Below are 20,496 nucleotides of genomic sequence, written 5' to 3' on the forward strand. Positions count from 1 at the left end.
CTTAAGAGCAGCTTGGTGTGGTGGGTGTGGGGAAGCTAGGGAGGAGCAAGATTAACCTTGCTTTCACACTCAAAGCTGTGATGGATCCCCCACAAAGGCAGGCAGTTAGGAATGGGGAAAGGAACCCACTTACATGAGGAGGTTGGCAATAAGTGGAAAGTGAGGCTTGCACTTGATTCACACCAGATGTGAAAAAGATCACTGCACACTTCCAAAGCCTCAGAGTCTACCGAACGTACAGAAGTCATGGTCTCTGCCGTCTAATGGTTAATGACATTCTCTACACCAGAGTTTCTTGAGCTTTTTGTGATTACTAAGCCTCATTGCCACACTCCCCCCTCCTGAAACCATAGTTGCTTTTCTACAGTGCCTTTCTAGATAGGAACGGGATTAAGAGGGTCTCTGAAGTTGAAAGTCCAAGTCTCTTTGGATGGGCAGCGTGAATGTTAACACTGCATCTTGGAACACAGAAAACTTGGGCAAATCTGGCAGCAAGATGGTGACCAACTAGTAAAAAGTATGCCTAGAATCTGGTAGCGTAGAGCAGGGCAATGCCCAAACTCATGCCTATCTTGAGCCACAAAGCAAACCACAAGATTACAAACCTGTTGGTTTTGTTTGGACTTCCCTGGAGTCCAGGGAAGTTAGTAGAACAGCAAGCACCAGAGCCTTAGTCACTTTTAGTAGAAATCCACAGAAAGCCTGCCTATGCAGGAGCTGGAAATCTGGTAGCGATCGTATTTTAAGAGCGGTTATTTTGTGTCTACCACAGAACTTAACACTGAAGGCAGAAGCACTGGTGGATGCCGTGGAAAGAAGAGTGTAGGTTTGGATACCCGGGTTCTTTGCATGGCCTCTTTTTATAAGGCCACGGGCCCTAAGATCCTGGTAAAAACCATAGGAAGCTAGAGTTCTGCGTAACTTTTTGCGCGGTTTAGGGCGCGTTGAGTGGCTTCTTGTGTATGGATTTGGGCTGATGGGTAAATTCTGCACCTGTTCGTACCCCAGAGGCATTCATGAGGCAATTATCTGGTATCTAGTGGCATTATGTATAGATTTTCAGCGAGGCAGGACAGAGGAAAGGTAGAAGGAAGGAGTGGTCTGGGCCTGTGGACTTCTTTGTGAGTAGACGTTAAGGGAAACGTGTATGGCCTTTGGTTTAGGAGCACATTAGGTCTTCTACGTGTTAACTTTACCGTCTATGTGCGTTCAGATTGTTTCCATATCTTGCACTTGAGAGGTGGCAGAAATGGTTTCCTCTAGGCCAGTAGGGTATGTGTGATAGGAGGAAACGCCTTGCATTCATAAACCCTTAAGAGAATCCTCCTGGCTTTGGGTGCCAGAATTCCTGCATTTACGATCCGGGCTCTGCCATTTACTAGCAGAAGGTGCCATCAGTGTTTGCCGCTGCTGATCGTCACCCTTCCCTCCACCTAGCCAAGGTGAGAGCAGTGTTGGCCAAAACCCATTGCCTTTCAGGCTTCAAAGAGCAAACCTATATTGGTCTGAAACCAGTACTGCAGGTTTCAGAATTTCAGGGCCTCCTCCTGCGCTTGTGTTCCCTCATCTTTTAAAATGAGCTTTCTAAACAGGGCTCTGGAACCCAACTGTGGAAAACGGGCACGTGAGCTGGGCCTGGGTTTCCGGGATAATCAGGTGTCATCACTGTTTGTTTCCCACCTCGAGGTGACGTAGCGTTCAGGGCTGTGCAGTTATCTCTCTCCCACACACCCTGTTGTGTTCCTGACGAGATATGTTAGACCTTGTAACACAGGGTGACGATGTAAAGAACAGGATTTACCTTCTGTGGCCATTCATCCATAAGGAATGTCTTCATAAAGTGAGGAACGGCTTCCTTCTTTTCTGAGCTTGGGCCAGCAGCGCGGAAGGCAAAAGAAAGCCCAGAGGAAAATGAAGGTCAACTCTAAGAAAGCTAAGATCAACCAGTGGGGAATAGCAACCCAAGATACATTTCTTATGGCAGTTCCCCCTCTAATTAAATTCTCGTTTGCTTCTCATGTCAGCTGGAGGCTGCTGACTTTTATGTTCTTCCACGACCCCTGATGGACCAAACGGGACTAGGAGGTGAACCGTTCTGGGTTTCAGTCTTCCCTATCCTGCTTAGTGTCTCTGTCTTCATATCTCTAGAATGAAGATAATGTTTAATCCAGCTTTGCAAGTTCTTCTCTAGCGGAGAAGAATTACTGGGGCCAGCTAGGTGCTGGGGGAGCCAAGTGTCGCCTGTGTACCTCCTGTGCCCATCAGAACCTTCTTCAACCAAGGGTTGGCAAGTATGGCCTGCAGCCAAATCCAGGCCTCTGCCTGTTTTTGTAAATAAAGTTTTATTGGAACACAGCCGTGCTCCTTTCTTTAGTGTTGTCTGTGGCTGCTTTTGCACCATGGTGACAGAGTTGACTAGTTGTGATCGAGACCATAAGGCTCACAAAGCTTAAAATATTTACTACCATAGCACTTTGTAGGAAAAATTGGGATACCTTTGTCTTAGACAATGTTCCTTACCATTATTCCTATATAAAGATCAGTTTCAATACATGTAGCGTATACTGTTGTCAGAAAATTCTAAGAGGGTAAAGAAAGGTAACAAGCCTATATTCCCACTCATTTTACGCGAAAAGAAAAGGCGGGGGGCGGGGGTCATCTGCCTCTAGTCAGTTCTCAGTCTTTGTGGGAGATCAGCACGTGTGAATCGAGGCTCTCTACCCTCCACTGCCCGCCCGCCCCGCCGCCGTCTTCAGGTGGCATGTGTTCAGTGGACATAAACTAATTTGGATTTACATAAAAGCTTGACTGTTAGGCAAATGTGTACCCCCTCCCTTCGTATCCCCTCGGAAACAACTGCAGTGAACGCGTTTCAACTCCATTGGAAATTACTTTAGGTTTATCTCCTGTTGGGGATTTTTCTCCACCCCTTTTCTCTTTCTGAACAGCCGGCGGTAGTCATGGCCGCCCTGAAATGCTGGCTTCCCCACGGGGACGTAGGATGGGTTTACTTCAAATGTCCACTTGGTTCTCCTGGATGGCCGTGTCAGTGAATATAAGGCCGCATTGTTATTAGAAATGCTATCGGTAATTATTAAACTCTTTTCCTTGCAGTGCTTTGGAAACTTAGTCCTTGGGGGATGGGTGTTTAGATAGGTCTGGAATCACATAAAGGAGGTCCCTTATTAGGGACCTTGAGAGACAGCCCTCATCAATTCCTGGTCCTTCTGGACCCTGGTACCAGAAGCAATCCCAATTCTTCTATGCCAAGGAGCCACCTTGCTATAATGAAGCCTGGGGGTGCACTTGAAATCCTTCAAGAGCTCCAGCTGTTCTTGAAAACTCTGGGATGGAGGCAGCTTCTGTCTGGGAAGCGTTAAACACCGCTTAGCCTGATGCTGCTTACTTGCTTTTGACAGCTTTGCCCACACCAGGCACACGGTCAGCAAAACGCACTGCTGGAAGTCTCTCTTAAATGATATCACCGGTGACGGCATCCTTGAAATTTGGGGGCCACGGTTGCCTCACTGCTTTATCCCTCTGGTACGCAAAGGAGTGTGGGTCAAAGTGCTCTTTGGTGTTTTGGATCGCGAAGGATTCTGCATATGGGAAGTTCCCCGCTCACGTAACGCAGAGCTAGGATACTTTAAACCATCTGAGGTCAGTGGAGGAGGGGTGAGAACAAAAGTGGGGTGTGGTGGTAAGAGGACATGCTTCTCTCTGGTTCCAAGTGCAGCCAGATCTCCAGAAAATTTGGGGTGGGATCGGAAACCTTCCAGTTGCGGTGGCCACATGAGTTTTGCCAAAGTGGTTGGGGGGGGCTTTAATAGCGGAGAACACTTTACCTGTATTTTTGGCTACCTTATATCGAACGGTGTCATGGGCACCACGGCCACGCTCTTCCTTGATCTTACTCCTTTTCTCGTGAAAGTGTAATTAACCTACAGCGTTATATTAGTTTCAGCTGTACAAGATGGTTCAACCATTCTATATACATCACTCAGTGCATTCCCTGGTCTTAATGGAAGTGTTAGAAATCAGGCGTCCTCGGGGCTCCTGGCTGGCTCAGTTGGTGGAGCGCGTGACTCTTGATCTCTGGGTTGTGAAATCGAGCCCCACGTTGGGTGTCGAGATTACTTTTTAAAAAAGGAAAACAAAGCGAGCATCCTCCTCTGGGTTTTTACGCTTCTCACATAGAGCCTTTGTGCCATAAGGATTCACACTTCAAAGTGTGATATGTTGTAGGGGCAGGTCTGCTGTTTCAATCTGGCTGACACAATCCCATTTATCAAGTGCTGTTTGACACCTGCCCAAATGCTTTCCTAGTCGTACCTGGGCTTACCCTTATGCTACAGGCAGTTTGGAGCCCTCTCAAGGGGCTGCAAGGGGAAAACCTGTGTCTCCTTCCCAATCTAGAGAGAAGGTGGGTACCTGCCAGCACGTTGGTTGAGTGAGAGTGGACAGTCCCTTCTTGGGTTGTTAGTAAGTTTTACCCCACTTTGAGGTGGATAGAACAGGAGCCGGGAGGAGTGGAAGCCGCCAAAAGATGAGTGGGAGACTTGGGCCACTTTTCCCCCTGCCTGAGTTGAATCTTCACAGAGGGCTCCATTATTTGGTTTGCAGGGTTATGAATTAACCAAACACGAGCCGCATCTATTCACATTGTTAGGTCAAAACCAAATCCTGATCTCTGAGAGAAAAGAGTTTTGGATTATATTTGAAGTTATAAATTATCCGCGCTCCAATTCCTCTCCAGCGGTGAGGAGCTTGTGAAGGGCTCGTTGTTCTTGGGAACAGCTGTATGGAGGGAGTTTCTCTACCGCCGGCTGCCCGCACTCAGGCCTCCAGCTCATGGTCCCCACCAAACCTCCTGGTTTTGAAAACTCTTCCCAGGCGCTTTGCTTCGCTCCTCCACACCTCTTCCTCAGGGTCACTACAAAGCTGCGTGCTCAACTCGGGAGTCTTTTAAATGTTTGTCCTCAGGCCCGAATGAGCCTCGGTTCACTTTCACTGTGTCAGAAGGCTACAGCCAATCAAGGGTGCATTTAACGAACTGAGAAGAATGCTATCAAAGTGTTTCATGATAGGGAATCTTTTAGCTCCAGCCCTTGAGGACCCTGGAACTGAAGTCTGGGCTCTGTGCAGACGGATACTTACCCTGCCCTGCTCACGAGCCCTAGATGGAGTGCCTTGAGCTCAGCATTGCCTGCGCATGAACAATTGTTACTTCCGGCTCCCTAATAAAAAGGGTGGGAGGCTGGGGGAGGCCTGGGAAGATTCCTCTGGGGGCTTTGGTTGATCTGAAGCAGCAGGCCTGTGATCAGGGGCAGTGGAATCTTCTCTGTGGCTGCCCGAATGTGGCTTCTTAGAGAACGGGCAATATTTGGCAGGGCAGAGTTATAAGTTTGGGGTGCCTCTTCTCGGGCCCTGAACTCCCTATCTTGCAAATGGAGGGTGGCTTTTGGAGGTGGAGGGGACTATGTTAATCAGCGCAGGCCCAGTCTACCCCCAGCTCTGTTACCTGAATCCCCCGTCATCTGATCCTAAATGAAAACATGCACGAGAGCCTTGTGGTCTCACCTCCTTAAGAGGCAAAGGTACGATTAACCATAAGACTCCAAGAGCAAATTACTAACACGTCCACAAGTGAATAAAGTACAAAGCCAGGCAGGAGGAGGCATAGAATAAAGGAATATTTAGTGTTAGGTAGGGTTAATTAGAGAATTACTGGGCTATTTCTAGTAAGTTTTTTTTTTTTTTTTTTAATTGGCCAATGTGTTATTCTCCCTAAGGTTGAATTAAGCGTTTACTCTCCTCTCTTCCCTTCCCTTTCAAAAGTGGCATTGGTGTGGCCCTGTCTGGTCAGCTGTGTCTCTTCACTTTCTCAGATCTCTTTAGGCCCTTCAGCCCGTGCTGCAAATTGTGTGCCTGCCTTTTTAAAAGGTAGGCACCTCATGTTTCAAGTTCAAGTGCAATGGAACTCACCCTGCAGCTTGAACAGATTTGAGTGTTTTTGCAGAGGGAGGGCCAGGGCAGATGGGGAGTGTCGTGTTCAATAAATACTTGTTGGATTGAGTTGCTGGAAAGGCAGCAGGGGTGGGGAGAGTGAGCCACACTTCCCCCAGGCTCATTTGAAATGGTTTTTCCCACTTCTGGTCCCCACACACTGTGCCCCCTTTATAATACCTCTCTGCAGCTACTTCCAAGGCAACCCCCCCCCCCCACCTCCCCGAAGTGTTAGTGTTCTCTCTCTCTTTAAATCACTGGTCTCCTATTCATCCTGGTCATTGGGCTTGAAGCCCAGCTGGTGGCAAAGACGTGGCATTTCCATGGATGTCATTGCTAGGCCTGTAGGTTCCCTTCCCTTCGTACTTAAAGCCAGAGGGTGAGCTTGGGCAGTTAGTTACCAGGTCGATCCATGAAAACAGCCAACGTTTAGGATTTTGTCATGATTCCGTGAAAAAAAAAAAAAAAAGCCAGACTACCTGGCTTTATTTAGGCTTAGAAGTGGCTATGGGTGACAGGCCAAGGAAACCAAGATGAATACTGGGTACCCTTTCATTCCAGGTGGATTTACACCACATTCCTAGTAGTGTTATAATGTATAGCGAAGGGAAGCGGAAAAACAAAGTGTGAATCGCTGGCCTTTCTAGGCTAGGGAGCAGAACTGGCTGTGGGCCCGGGGTGGGGGTGGGGCGGGGTTCAGGCTTCCCCTAGAGGTGTGATCAGGCTGGGAGTCCCCCTCTCCCAAGCCAGACACCATCCCGCTTCTCCTGTGCCCCCCAGGCCCCCAGCAAGCGGGGAAATGCTCGAAAGAGATGCCCGTCATCCTTCTCCGAGCCCTGGACACATGCACCGTCATCCATGGAGACTGTGTTCCTCTGCCTTTCAAGTTGCCAACCATGGGCCCGGCGGCTTAGTGAAAATGGTTTTATGCACCTGCCCAGCTGGGGGGTGGGGGGCGGGTAACTTTGGACAGAGTAAGATTGTGATTGAGAGGAAGGAGAGACAGCTTCTGTTACCCCGACCTCCCTTCTCCTCCTCCCTGCCCCACACACTACTGCCTTCCCTTGAAGAGTTTTCTGTGCTCGGTGCGTGTTTGATCGCCCACACGGCTTGGAGAGAACGGGCGCCCATAACACGTGTGCTCCCTGCCCCACACCTGCGAGCTGGCCGTAAACCTGCCACACGGCCTCTGTCTGGGGATTGTCTTTGTAACTCATACCCATCAGATATGACAGACCAACTGGGGTTGAGGGTGGAGCTCGATGCCCTTTGGTGAGACGGAGGGGATGCAACCAGAGAGCTTTCTCACGGGATTACCCAGTCCGGGTTTAGAGATTGTGAAGAAGGCGGTATGAGCCGCGCACCCGTGTGGCGTGTGCACCTCTCACTGCCGAGAGCAGCATCTGGGCTCTTTCTCACTGGAACCTCGGGCCTGGGTGGTTCTGTGTTCACAGGAGAAGACGAAAGCAGCTACTTCACACGGAAAGCAAAGTCGGTGAATCCCAACAAGTTTTTGTCTTGTTCAGGGAAGTTTGAGCGTATAAGTAGCGCTAGCCTTTTTTTTTTTTTTTCCAGCCCTGTAGGTGCAGGTGGCATTTACTTGTTTTCGCAGATAAGTCACCGAGGCCCAGAAAGGAAGTGACTTGCCCCAGACCACGTGACTAATAAAGCCCTGTTGCTCCTGATCTCAGGGCTCTTCCCACATCTGTGTGGAGAACCCATTGTGAATTTCCTCCCAGGTTGGCACCCTCTGCTGCCTGCCCCGCACACGCCCAGCCTTTGTTTCCCTTCTGCGTGTATGCCTGGAGCCCAGGAGTGGAAATCCGTTCGTTCGGGTCGACCCAAAGAGAATTGGAAAGGAAAAGGGACGGCGAAGAGGCTTGTTCGTTCCTTGGGCACCCCATCAGCGCCTGTCCGTTTGGTGTGGCCCGTTGGGAGGTGGTGGTCAGTGTATTAAACGCGTGATAGGATAGTGGCACCATTTCCGCGCGGAATGCGAAGCTAACCAGGGACAGATAGACCCAGGAGGCAGGCAGGGTTTTCCTGCCTTTGTGGGGTCACAGTCCTGGAGAGCTTGGGGCCATGTCAGGGAGAGACCCCCAAGATAGAGCCTATGGGAAAGGGCGTCTTTCTTATATGTGACTGCTTGGAACCCCACAGAGCACCTGGGAATAAGTGCAGGTGGTGCATTCCTTCGGTGGGGGGCAGGGGCGGGTGGCATGGTACCATGATGACAGCTTAGTCTTCCTTACAGGGAGGGGATCCCTGGTGCAAACCACCCCCCTCCCCGCCACACTCTATTTGAGTGCGTCTCCTCTTCCCAGCTTCAGGTTACATGGGAGTAGAGTCACTGTGACATGTGGTAGTGCCTTGATGAGACCAGCGTGCGCGCAGTAAAGGGGAATATCGGGGACTGGAACTCAGGAGAAAGCTCCATCATCTAGGGGCTTGGTGTCACGGAGAACTGCCTGGCCTGCTTCACAGAGGTCACCTGGCCTCTCCCGAGAGGGTGACGGGCAGCTCTTCCCTCCTGGCCTCTCTCACGAAACTAGATTTTGTGTAAAATTCTTGAATGTTCCCATAGCCGTATGCCAACCTGCAGTGCGTCTCAACTTCGTAAGGGAGAATCCCATTATGACAAATATTATCGAAGACAATTCTGTATAATAAAACTATTTCCATGGTTCATATAACTGCTTTGTTGTTGTTTTTTTGTGGGTTTTGTTGTTTAAAGAAACGAGTAACCGACTATTTTCTGTATCAGGTACTCTTTCTTGTCCCTGTCCATATATGAGTTCATCCCTAAGCCAGGGCACTTGAGCCCTAGCTGTTTGCATTGGAGGCAGGGAGAAGGGAGAGGAGCAGTGGACCCACCACCAAGTAGCCAGGGCCCCCTGGCTTCCATTTCATCTCGAACCTTCCACCCTCCGATACGTCCTTGTTTTCAAACAGAACACCACCCAAAGACCCAACAAAGGACGGTATGTGTGTTTATCTGAATGTGAGTGTGTGTCTGGAGCGTGAGTGACCACGTAGGTGTCGAGTAAGTGTGTGCATGTGAAAAAGGGCACGTGACAGAAAGCGAATGGCAAAAGCAGGTGGGGCCAGGGTCTGACAGAAGGTGAATCTGGGTAAAGGTTATGTGGGGGTCCCATATTGCTGTTCGTGTGCTGGCATCTGTGAGCTTGAGATTATTTCCAAATAAAAAGTTTAAAACATGAGTACATGCTTGACTGGTGTGACTGGACCAGGAGTTCTGTAGACTATATGCTCTCTTCCCTCCATCTTATAACCTCTCTTATTCTCCCCATTTAACAGCAAAACTGAAGCCCAGAGGAGTAAAGTGACCACGTAGCGCACGGGGACGAGGCAGGATGGGGGTCCACGTATTGACCACTGTAGTAGGCCACCCCTCAGGAGACTAGACCGCGGCTTGTCCTTACTCCCTGAGCGGGATAAGGGGGCCATCAGAGTCCAAGAACGATCGGGTGCCTGCCGTGGCGTGCCTGAGCCCCGTCCGTGCCCCACGCTGACCCAGCCCGGGGGTCAGCAGCACTGCAGCTGTCTGCCGAAGTGCACTGAGTCCGCTCATGATGTCCAGGTACCTCCTTGGGGAGAACTGCTTCCTTCTTCTGAGAAACACTCTTAACTCTGCTCTTCAGTCAGCTCTCTACGTTTCTTAAAGTGCAGGAGATCGGAGGCCTGTCTTGCGCCAGAGCCGTGGAGTGATTCTATTTTGAGTTTTTACGTCCGCGATCGGAGGGTGAGAGCAGTCGGGTGAGAGCAACGCCAGAGTACGGGCCTGGGCCAGAGCGCTTTCTCGACTGAGCACCAGGTGGCCGGTGGACCCTCAGGAGCCTGGGGGGGGGGGGGCATTTATGCAGTTGGGTGCGGCGTGTCTTCCCAAGTGCCCAGGAGTTACAACTTCGTACACAAAGGGAGGGCTCCCTCTCAGTCATCAAAAACCTACTTAACCACAGGACCCGCAGAGGGTGCATCTGACCATCCCGCTGAGCCAGCAGAGGGAGAAGTTCAGACACTGTCATTTGTTTCCTGGCCCCTTTGCTCGAACCCCAAACCACATGGTTTACAGCTCTCTGCGCTCCTTGAACCCCTTGAATTATTCCTGACAGTGTTGCTTAACCGATATTCCCCCGCCCCCCCAGCTTCCAGAATTGGGGTAAGCGAGTGAGTCTTCTTCTACTTCTTAACACAGAGAGTACAGTTTTGGCAAAAATTTAGTTTTAGCACGTGTCCTTTATCTGCAGGGCCTTCCTGTGGCCACCCTAGAGCCATGAGATGGTTAAGTGGGACACCAAAGGATTTTTTTTCCCCGTGGGCTCCAGCCAGTTATGTGAAATAAACCCATGAACATTTTGCTGTATTATTACCCCAGCTCCTGTGGACTCAGATTGCTTGCCTTAAGGCGGTCATCAAGTTACAAGGGCTATCCCCGCTATTCTCCGATTCTTCTCGGCTCTGTCCTACCCCTAAAAAAGTGCCAGGTGGATGACACCCAGGGTCAGAACAAGATGCAGGAGGATGGGGGAAGACCGCCCCCTAATTCCTGTTGGGTCGTGTGCAGCTTAGCCGTGTAAAGGGGACCAAAAGCTGTCTACTTAGACGGGACAGCGGCAAAGGAGCCTTGTTGTTCCAGTTGTTTTTTTTTTTTTTAAGTATTTATTTATTTGTGTATTTAGCGAGAACGGGGTGGGGGAGGGGCAGAGGGGAACAGAGAATCTGAAGTGGGTTCCGCGCTGACAGCATAGAGCCCGATGCGGGGCTCGAACTCACGAACCTGGAGATCATGACCTGAGCCGAGGTCAGTCACTTAATGGACTGAGCCCCCCGGGCACCTCTCAGTTCCAGTTCTCAGAGGTACAGATAGGACATCTTGGTAATTGACCTCCCAAACGGTTTCTCTGGATCAAATTTTCCTTTGCTTCAGGCGGCTAAACCTTTTCTTCGCCTGACTTATAAAAGAAGCTACCAATACTATTTAACAGCCCTTGATTTAAGAGCAGGCACAAAGCCCGTCGCGTACGGGGAAGGTGGCGTAACTTACCCCCCAGTGACATGTATTGCCCCGTCCACCTCTGCCTGTGCAAGCACGTGTAGAGAGGTGACCTGGCAAGCGTCCTTCTGCTTCTGAAGTCATCAGTGGTCTTGGGCATACACTGATGGTAGGAAAAAATCATCATACCTTTCGAGGCTGTTTCTGGAGGGTCCATCTAATCTTGCTTTTCAGACTAGGTTTACCCGGGAGGCACTGCCTAACCTTTGAGCCTCCCATCTGAACAACCGGAGAGACCAGGGCAGCATTGCAGGGGCTGTCCTGGAATGTTGCCCAGCACACTTTGGGGTTTTTCCACCGGTAGGGCAACAGCCTGGGAGTTTGCCTGGGATTTGAGGTTAGGCTAGGTCAGTTCCAGAATGTCCGAGGCCGGGTGGAGAACCGCTCGGTGGGATGTAGCAGTCTCTTGGGTATCTCCTCTTTGCGGCCGGGGGACGCAGTAGAACTGGCGGAAGGAGATGGTTGTAACCAGAGAAGATTTTGCACAAGTGGGACAGCATGGTCCATGCAGCTTTGCAAGGCTGCGAGGGCTGAGCAGAGGGACCCTAACAGGGTTTTAGACCCTGAAGGCAAAGCAAATCCCGTGACCCTGTGACCGTAACTTCCTGGTCCTGAATAATTGAGCAATTGCTTCTTAAAGCCCCCCCCCCCCACCACCCTCAACCCCGAGCAAAATGAACCTGAGTCAGTGTTAAGAGCAGAGAGCCTGACAGGTTCCAACCTAGTGAGGTGTAGCCAGCAAGCAAATGTGCCCTCTGAGCTCTGATGTCTGCTCGCCCGGTCATGTGACCAGACCTTCTGCCTGTGGCTAGCTGCAGGTAAACTCAGCACTGTTTATACGCTCCAGCTTGGTCTGGGAGCCCACAGCACAGCTGTCTTGATCAGCCAAATCTCCCTTTGAATCGGTGAACTTGTGCCCCGCCCCTGCCCCTTAACTTACCTTACCTTGCCCCAGATGATAGCGTGGGCTCTGAACTTTCCATTTAGCTGAATTGGTCACCGGCCATCTTTTATTTACCCTTTAATAGTTGGGGAATTCTAGAACTAGAGGAGGCTCAGACTCCTCTGCTGTCACTCCCTGCCTTCTGGGGGTGACTCCTGAGACATCCAGGGGCATACAGTTATCTCTCCCCAGAGCTGCTTGGGGCAGTCCTCCTCATCTAATTATGATGAGCCAGGAGGTTCTTCCTTGTATCCAGCTAGACTCTCTCCTATTCTAACTAAAGTCTGTTCGCTTTCCTTGGCTTTTGCACCCATGCCGAGGACTGATGAATTCTAAGGCCTTAGAAGCTACCTTTCCTTTAGCCACTTTTACCTATGTTTCCAAGATCTCACTGGTTTCTCCATTCCTGTGACAGAGCTAATTGTGGCAAATGGATGCCCAGGGGTAACTTAGCTGGGCATCGCTGAGGCTATATCCACTTCCGATTGTGTCTCTGGACCTGGAGGAGCCCCTTCAGTCTGCCCATGGTCTTGCTCCCGGGATGACGTGACCTTTCTTAATTTAACGTTACCTCCTTCATTGGGTATCTTTATTCTACCTCGTACTGATTTACATCTTTCAATTCCTTGCCTCAGATGAAGCCTCATTCGCTGTTTCGTTTCTTCTCGCCCACCTTCCCTTTCCCCAAATTAGAAGTCCAGAGCAGTGACCCAATTGAATTTGACTACAACCTGCCAAGATTGAAATGTTAAAGGGTTTAGATCCTTGCCGAGGAGGGGACGGAATTTCCGTCTTCCCAAATCAAGCCCGTTCTTTTTTTTCCCCCCACAACTTTTATTTCGGAGAATTTCAAACCTACAGAAAAATTGTAAGCACCACGCACACCCGTTTTATCTTTCACCTAGAGGCACCGATAACTTTTTGCTACCATTGTCAAATCTCTCTTCTCTCCTTCTGTGTATTAGGTATGTGTGTGTCTAGACTTACGTGTGCATCCGTATGTGTGTTTTGTTTGTTTTTTGTGAACTGTTTGGAAATTACAAATATCGTGACACTTCACCCTTAACGTCAGTGGCGGCTCCTGAGAATAAGGCCATTCTTCTACATTATCATTGATATCTCCGCGGGAGAGAGAGAGAGAAAGAGAGAATGAGAATATCCCAAGCATCCCAAGCAGGCTCCATGCTGAGCATCGAGCATTGAGCCCAGTGCGGGGCTCAATCTCACGACCCTGGGATCATGACCTAAGCCAAAATCAAAAGTCAGGTGCTTAACCAACTGAGCCATTCAGCTACCCCCAAAATAAAAATTTTAAAAATTCTTTTGGGTTTTGGAATCGTCAGCGGGGAGCGGGGGGAGGCAACAAAACAGGGTCAATCCAATTCCGTCGAAGACTAGGTATTTTGCGTGGAGTTGGGCTGATGTTAAAGTGAATAATAGTTGCTTACACAGATATTGCTGTCCGGCAGTTTGCTTGAGATCAGGGAGAAGGCAGGCTGGATGGTACTAAAACTAAGTCCTAGTTTGTTCACAAAGCAGACCTTATTTTGACGATTTGGAGTTCTTAGTTCTTTTCTTTCTTTCACCCACTTTGCATTCTCCTCACCAGAAAAGGAATCTCTTCATTTTTTAAATTGTCTTTTTCTTCCCCTGGGCCCCGCCCAAGATGCCCAGCGGGTAAAACAGTGTTCCTGAGACCCAGGTATGATCACCCTGGTTCCTAGCGAGGGAAAGGACTAGAGCTCTTCTAACCCGTGGAAGCCGTTCCTCAATCAAGGCAGCCAGCCAGTCAGAGACTGGAGCCGGACAGTGGAGGACGGGGGGGTGGGAATTACACCCTCAAAAGTCTTCTCCTGGATTAAAAAGATCCGCATCTGCATTGTCTGTGGGGCCCCGGAGAAATCAGTTCGCCTCTTTACACGAGGGTGTGTCACAGGCCCCCCACCTGTAACACACCGGAAACTCTGCCTCCTGTTCTGTAGGTGAGTTCACGAGAGTATGGGGTGCACACATTCAGAGCGGGAATCGCTGAGCTTCAGTCACAGGTGTCCCCTCGTAGGATTTGTTGTGGACGAACCTTCTCAGTCTCTGATGCTGCCTTTCCCTCAGTTTATCTTACAAGGCTACCTGGGAGCTGACTGGATGTTGTGATCCCTTCTTGACTTGATAGGAATCAGATTGTTGCGAGAAGTGAAAATACGGAGGGGTTTGTGCCCGTCCTCTGAGTTTATAGGCCGCCCAGAGATTCCTCACTCCCAAATAACCGTGGGTGGGGATTTTTTTTGTTTGTAAGAGAGGGCTAGGCTATGTGCTATTTATGCTACGCGTGCAGAGTCCAAGTAGATCCCAAAGGAAAGCGTGATCCAATCACTAACTGCTAGTATTTTGTTTTAAGGATGTTGAAATCCTGCAGAACTCTTCAGAGAATTCAGATAAAAGGTGAAAAGTTCACACCACTTCCTTTTCTTTTAACTGCAGGTTCTTGAGAATCGAATAACTGAGTAACTGCTGTCTACTCTTTTTGTACGCGCGCGCACACACACACACACACACACACACGCATACACGCACACTTGAGATCACCCTTTTCCTCCTTGCTGCTACAAAGAGTCAGCCTCTTCCTTATTTTTTCCCCCCACAGTGACATCTCTAGATGGGTTGCTCCTGGCCCTTCTCTCCCGCTTCCCATAGATGTGGTCTGTGTGCTAGGAAGTCAGACACGGCCAGAAATGCTCTCACTTGTGCTGCACACTTAACCATGGACTTAGGAATTCACTGAGGGTCTGGCTGAGTGGTTTCTCATGCATATACAAATATCATCGCTCTTTTCTGTTTAGGTAAGCCTTCGCGGTAAGGGAAATGTGATGTTACTCTTGTTTCCTTCTTTCTTTTTAGAATCTGGTTTCTGTAGCCTCTCCATGTCGTGGTTGAAAATGAGCTCTTTGCTCGGCGCCGAAAGAAGCTTTGTTTAAAGCCCCAGGTTTGATTTTCCCAGCTGGGATGGTCGGGGTCTCCTTGGGCTTTCCAAGGAGGGCTTCTAACTCTTGTACAGTCATGTTGGGGATTTCAGTTTGACCACAACTTCCCTCCAAAACCCACATGTCCCTGAGTTAAGCAAGCAGTTCGGCAGCACTGGACTATACAGGTTGCTCCGAAGATCTGTCTGCAGTGTTTAATCCCAACACACGTACTGAAATGGAACAAGAATCCTTATAAAGCTTCTGGAAGGAACTTCCCCTACCGACTGCCAATCTGTTCCTGGGGAAGTGTTTAGAAATTCTGATTCCCTGTTTCACTTTGCTCCTCTCCAGATTCACATCCCCCCCCCCCCACCTCCTCCCCCAACAAAAGGGCCGCATCACAGCCTGGAGGGGGGGCGGGACGGGGCAGGGCCTGCCCCCTTGATGGCCAGCTTTGTGCCCCCGGCCTCAGCTTCCCAGACTGCCCCGCCCTGCCAGCTCCTCTTTCTGAAGGAAGATGCCTGCCGGCAAGAAGCAGATTGTAGAAAAACACGTATGCTCTGATCTCATTTTTATTAAAAAGACAGATGCGTACACGCGTGCGTGGAGAGAGCTCAGGAAGGGTTGTGTACAGGTGGCGATCTCCCGAGTGGGGACACGCATAGTTGTTATTTTTCAGTTCCTGCTCACCTGCATTTTCGTATTTCCTCCAATGCAGGTACAGCTTCTGTTACAGTATGTGATCTCTCTTTAAGAGAGGAGGCGAGGGGCGCCTGGGTGGCGCAGTCGGTTGAGCGTCCGACTTCAGCCAGGTCACGATCTTGCGGTCCGTGAGTTCGAGCCCCGCGTCGGGCTCTGGGCTGATGGCTCAGAGCCTGGAGCCAGCTTCCGATTCTGTGTCTCCCTCTCTCTCTGCCCCTCCCCCGTTCATGCTCTGTCTCTCTCTGTCCCAAAAATAAATAAACATTGAAAAAAAAAATTAAAAAAAAAAAAAAAAAAAAGAGAGAGGAGGCGAGAAGGCTAGTGCTGGTAATGCTCCAAAGCCCAGCGACGTGAGAAAGTGACTCCCAGCTCACTTGTGAGACCAGCTGGTTGTTGAGTTTTGGCCACGTGTGCGACCTCGCTGGCTATCTTTCTCCCTTTTGTAGTCCTTCTGGGGTATTTTGGGACCACTAGGTCTCACGTTAACAGAGGATGAGGGAGAGGAGCCTTGTCTTACTTCCCAAGCTTCTCCTGCGTTGCTTCAAAGGTAGCAACGTGAGTGAAGTCACCCCCCGCCCAGATGCCCGGCCGGGACCCTCTGGTCAGCGGCTCGTTTCTCCGTGCAAGCTGCCAAACCTCCACCCCACGCTCTGTCTCTGGCCACGTTGAGAAAGACAGCCACAAAAGCCTCACTTCCTGCATCATCTGCTGCCTTCCTCCTTCCCCTGACCCCCTCTTGCCCTTCTAAGCGCCGTCATCCTTCTTTGGGTTCCCGGGGTCGGCGGGGGGGGGGTTGCTGGTGTGGTCAGGCCTGAGCTGATCTCCAGCCAGGGGATAGAAGGGAACAGCAGAGACAGCGTCCCCCTTCATCCCTGTCCCCGTGCCCGCTTCCCATATCACTGGTGCTTATAGACTGGCGTGTCGTGGGCACTCTGGAGGAGTCCGCCGGTCTGTGGTGGTGCGCCAGGCCCCTCTTGGCCACTCTCGGTCCCGCGTCCTGTCTGCTCTTTGCTTTCCGCCCCCTGGACCCTCCCCCCAACGCACAGACACCTGACCGCTGGCCCTGCCCACTCGGAGCCCCTGTCCCCGAAGCCATACAAATGCAGCAGTTGGGAAACCGAACCAAGTGGCGCTGGAAGATAGCACCTGAGGCTTCTTATCTCCGGCGTGCGCTGTTGTGTTTTGTTTTTTCCATTTGCCGTTGCCCAAGAACCCAAGCCTCCGCCGCTGCTCAGCTGCATGGTGAAATGGCCTGGCCCCGTGCCAGGGTGCTTCGCCAGGTGGTTGGGCTGTGGAGGCTGCTACATGCGATGGGCCGATAATACCCCACAGCGCTGTAAACAGGACACTCCACCCTCCCGCAGGCACCCAGCTGGTGCCCGTCCCCCCCCTCCGCCACCCCCCCCCACCAAGGCCTGCTGCTTTGTCACAGGCCCGTCGTGATACGGGCGTTGCTTCTCAGCTAGGGGAGCCGATTGTCCTGTTTCCCTCCCCCCCCCCCCCCCGCCCCGCACCAGCTTCCCAAATCTGAGAGGGGTACTTTCCAGAAATGAAACCAGCTCATCTTCCAACCGCAAGCAACCGTCGCGACCTCTCAGTGCTGCCGCTTTAGCTGTACTCCCACAGTGGCCGCGCAGACCCCAGTCCCCCGATCTTTCCGGTATGTCCGGGAGGGCTCAGCCCCGTTTCGACGACGCTCTCGCTCGGGGGACTTCTCAGGGGACGGTCCCCACCTGAGCTAGGTCTCCGTGGGCAGCACAGCTTCTCCAAGCGGCTGTGTGTCCCTCTCCATTTATTCAGGGTGCTGCCTATACTGGCTTCGACTGGCATTAATAAAGCAGAGGCTTTGACGCCGGAGTAGTGCACGTTCCCAAGGGATAACCTGGCTAGAGCTCGTTCTCTTCCTAGGCTCCTTCCCCTCCCCCCCCCCCCACCGCCACCTTCTGTCCTGAAGAATCACGGAAGAGGAAGGGATTAAGTGACGTTAACTGGTTCAACCTGATCTGTCTGGTGAAGGCTTTAAAGCAGTTTTGCCTCTCATCTTCTGCTCTTTGGAGCATCCCTAGGAGGGAACGTAGGCTGGGCCCGGGCTCCTGTTTGCCAGATGGGAGAGCAGGCGCAGTGAGATCTGGCGGCAGTGGCTGCAGTCACATCACAAGGTGGGTAGAGCCTTGGTCCCAACTAACTGGCTCCCTCACGTCAGAGCTGCTTCTGGATCTGCGGGGCCCACGTTGCTCCAGACTGTCGCCCCCTTGAGGGTGACACGATACATGTCACTGTCTGATTCTAGCTTTGGATGGTGTTCCATTTAGTGGCGGGGGGGGGGGGGGGGGGGGGGGGGGGGGGGGGGGGGCCGGGGCGGGGGTGGGGAGAACTTGACACCTTGGTTTTGCCCTTTATTGGTTTTGGTGCCCCAGATTAGCAGGTGCTCCCAAACCATTTAGGGTTTTGAAGTAAGTGGTAAATTTTCTTTTTCTATCAAAATCTAATTTTCCACGAAGTGCCCTCCTCCCCTTCTTTCCGAGCTTGAAGGGAACGTGGCATTTTCTTCTCTCCAGAGGTATTGGGACATGCCAAGAGTTTGGGGGTCAGGGAGGGGAAGTGGGGCCTTGCTGAGGTCTCCGAGACAGAAGGGGAGTCTGTCACCTTGTGGCTGGTAGGAGCTGTGCCGGCACTAGGATGTGGTCACTGTCGAAATATGGCTGAGGCCCTGTTGTCTTTGGAGGAAGAGAAACTGAGGCAAGGCCTCCAGTTTGACTTTGATGCAATGAGATCCTTGCAAGTCTGGCAGAGAGGCGGGCATCAGAGGCTGCTGGTTCTGGATCGGGTGCTTCCTTCCTTTCTTTCTTTCTTTCTTTCTTTCTTCCTTTCTTTTTGGTATTGTTATTTTTATGTACTTGGAGGAGTCAATCAGGACCCATGATGCCCTCAGAGTCTTTATGAATAACTTTGGTGCCAAAAAGCATGTAGAGTTGACCACAGTGGGTGGTTGGATTCTCATAGCAAACTCCAGGATTCTGGGTCCCCCCTCGCCCTGGGAGTCCTGGGAGGACAGTCCCATCCCTCATAGTTGTCCCTGAGGTTAGACTCCTACCAGAGCTCGTGAGTGGGGTGGGATATGAGGGGTAATGCATACGGATACCAAATGGGTGTGGTTTAAAAAAGTTTTTTTATGTTTATTTATTTTTGAGAGAGAGGGAGAGACAGAGTGTGAGCAGGGAGGGGCAGAGAGAGAGGGAGACACAGAATCCGAGGCAGGCTCCGGGCTCTGAGCTGTCAGCACAGAGCCCTACATGGGGCTCGAACTCACGAACCGCGAGATCATGACCTGAGCCGAAGTCAGACGCTCAGGCGACTGAGCCACCCAGGCACCCCCAAATGGATGTGGTTTAAATGGTCCCTAGGAGATCATAGAATCCCAAGGTCTCAAAGACTTTAAAAAATAACCCAACCAACCCAGGAAACAAAATCAGCCCAGACACCTGGGCAGTGCCTGCCCTCGAAAGGTTTTCTTCCCCAAAAAGGGGCTAAAAGGACAGTCCTTCCTGCAGGTGCAACCTCTCAGGATGTTCCTGATGCCGAAGGGCCAGGAGCCTGTGTGGGGTGATTGGGGAGGAAAGAGTCTTGGGTTTAGGTGTTAGGACCACCTCGGACCTTGTGGGTGACCGAGTCTAGCCCGAGCCTGGCCCCCTCTGGCCCTTAGTTCCCTTTACAATCCCCCCAGCCCCTTTCAGGGCTGACAGGGGAGTAAAGACCTGCATTAAAACACCGCGCAAATGGGGTGAAACTCGAAAGTTCTATACAAATACCAGCGAGTCCTCGTGGTCCCCGTAAAGGAAAAATCCCAAAGATGCTTTTGCTGCAGCTTCTGCCAAGGGGCTGGGCGAGGCAGTTCCCAGGGATATCTCCCCCTGGCTGCTTCACCCTCCAACCCCCTGCCCCTGCCCAGGAGCCCTAGCCCTCTTTTGCACAGCAATGAAGGAGCTGTCAGGATCACGGCCTTCTGGCCTTTATGCCAACCTCTTGCTCATCTGCTTCCCACCTGCCTCTCTGTTACTCGGTCACGTCATCCTGTAAACTTGCTTTCTCATCCCCGGGGTCTCATGGGCACTTTCGGCGGACCACAGGGCAGCAATGTGATGTCTGACCTGCCTGCCAGCCTGTGTCAAAGCCTCCACAAAATATCTGGACTGCCACCGTTTGGTCTTAAATCCAGGATAGGAAAAAGAGTGGTGGACGGGCTCGTGTGGAAGATGAAGCTGGGGCTGGAACCCAGCATGCCCGTCGCTGCCTCACTGGGTATAACAAGGCTCAGGGAGCAGAAAGAGAGAGGGCGGGCCTTCCTGAGCCGGGGAGAGGAAGAGACAGGCAGGCCTGGGGGCTTTATTCACGGGGAGCGGGTTGAGCATGGATGCACAGACTTTGAATCCGTGGTATAATTAGAGGAGGCGGCCCCTTGTAGTAACCTGTTTTGATTTTACACGAAGACTTAGGTACTGCCCAACCACCAGCCCTATGTCCTAGGCGCTGTGTGGGGTACAAAGATAAGTTAGGGACAGTCCTTGGCTGCAGGTTGTTTATTATCTAGGAGTTAAAATACTCGTAACCCAAGAGAGAGGATGCTAAGTACTAGAAAGGCACAGAGTGCTGGGGAAAATCAGAAAATCCCGAGATATTCCTTCCAGGAAATCCAGAAGGCTTCGTGGAGGTGGAGTGGTTAGGCCGGCCCTGATTCATGGGGCCGATTTCCACCCTGGGCACGTGGGCAAAACCTCAGAGGAGGGAAGGCTCCGGACATGGGTGGGAAATGG

The 20,496-nt window shown here is 51.3% G+C and overlaps 1 protein-coding gene across 1 annotated transcript in view; it reads left to right on the forward strand.

Moving 5' to 3' along the window:
• The window catches only part of FAM117A (family with sequence similarity 117 member A), a 43,860-nt gene that overhangs the window by 1,139 nt on the left and 22,225 nt on the right, over positions 1–20,496 (forward strand). The window lies entirely within an intron of this gene.

Source organism: Prionailurus bengalensis, chromosome E1 (genome assembly GCF_016509475.1).
Source record: "Prionailurus bengalensis isolate Pbe53 chromosome E1, Fcat_Pben_1.1_paternal_pri, whole genome shotgun sequence".
In the NCBI taxonomy this organism is placed as follows: domain Eukaryota; kingdom Metazoa; phylum Chordata; class Mammalia; order Carnivora; family Felidae; genus Prionailurus; species Prionailurus bengalensis.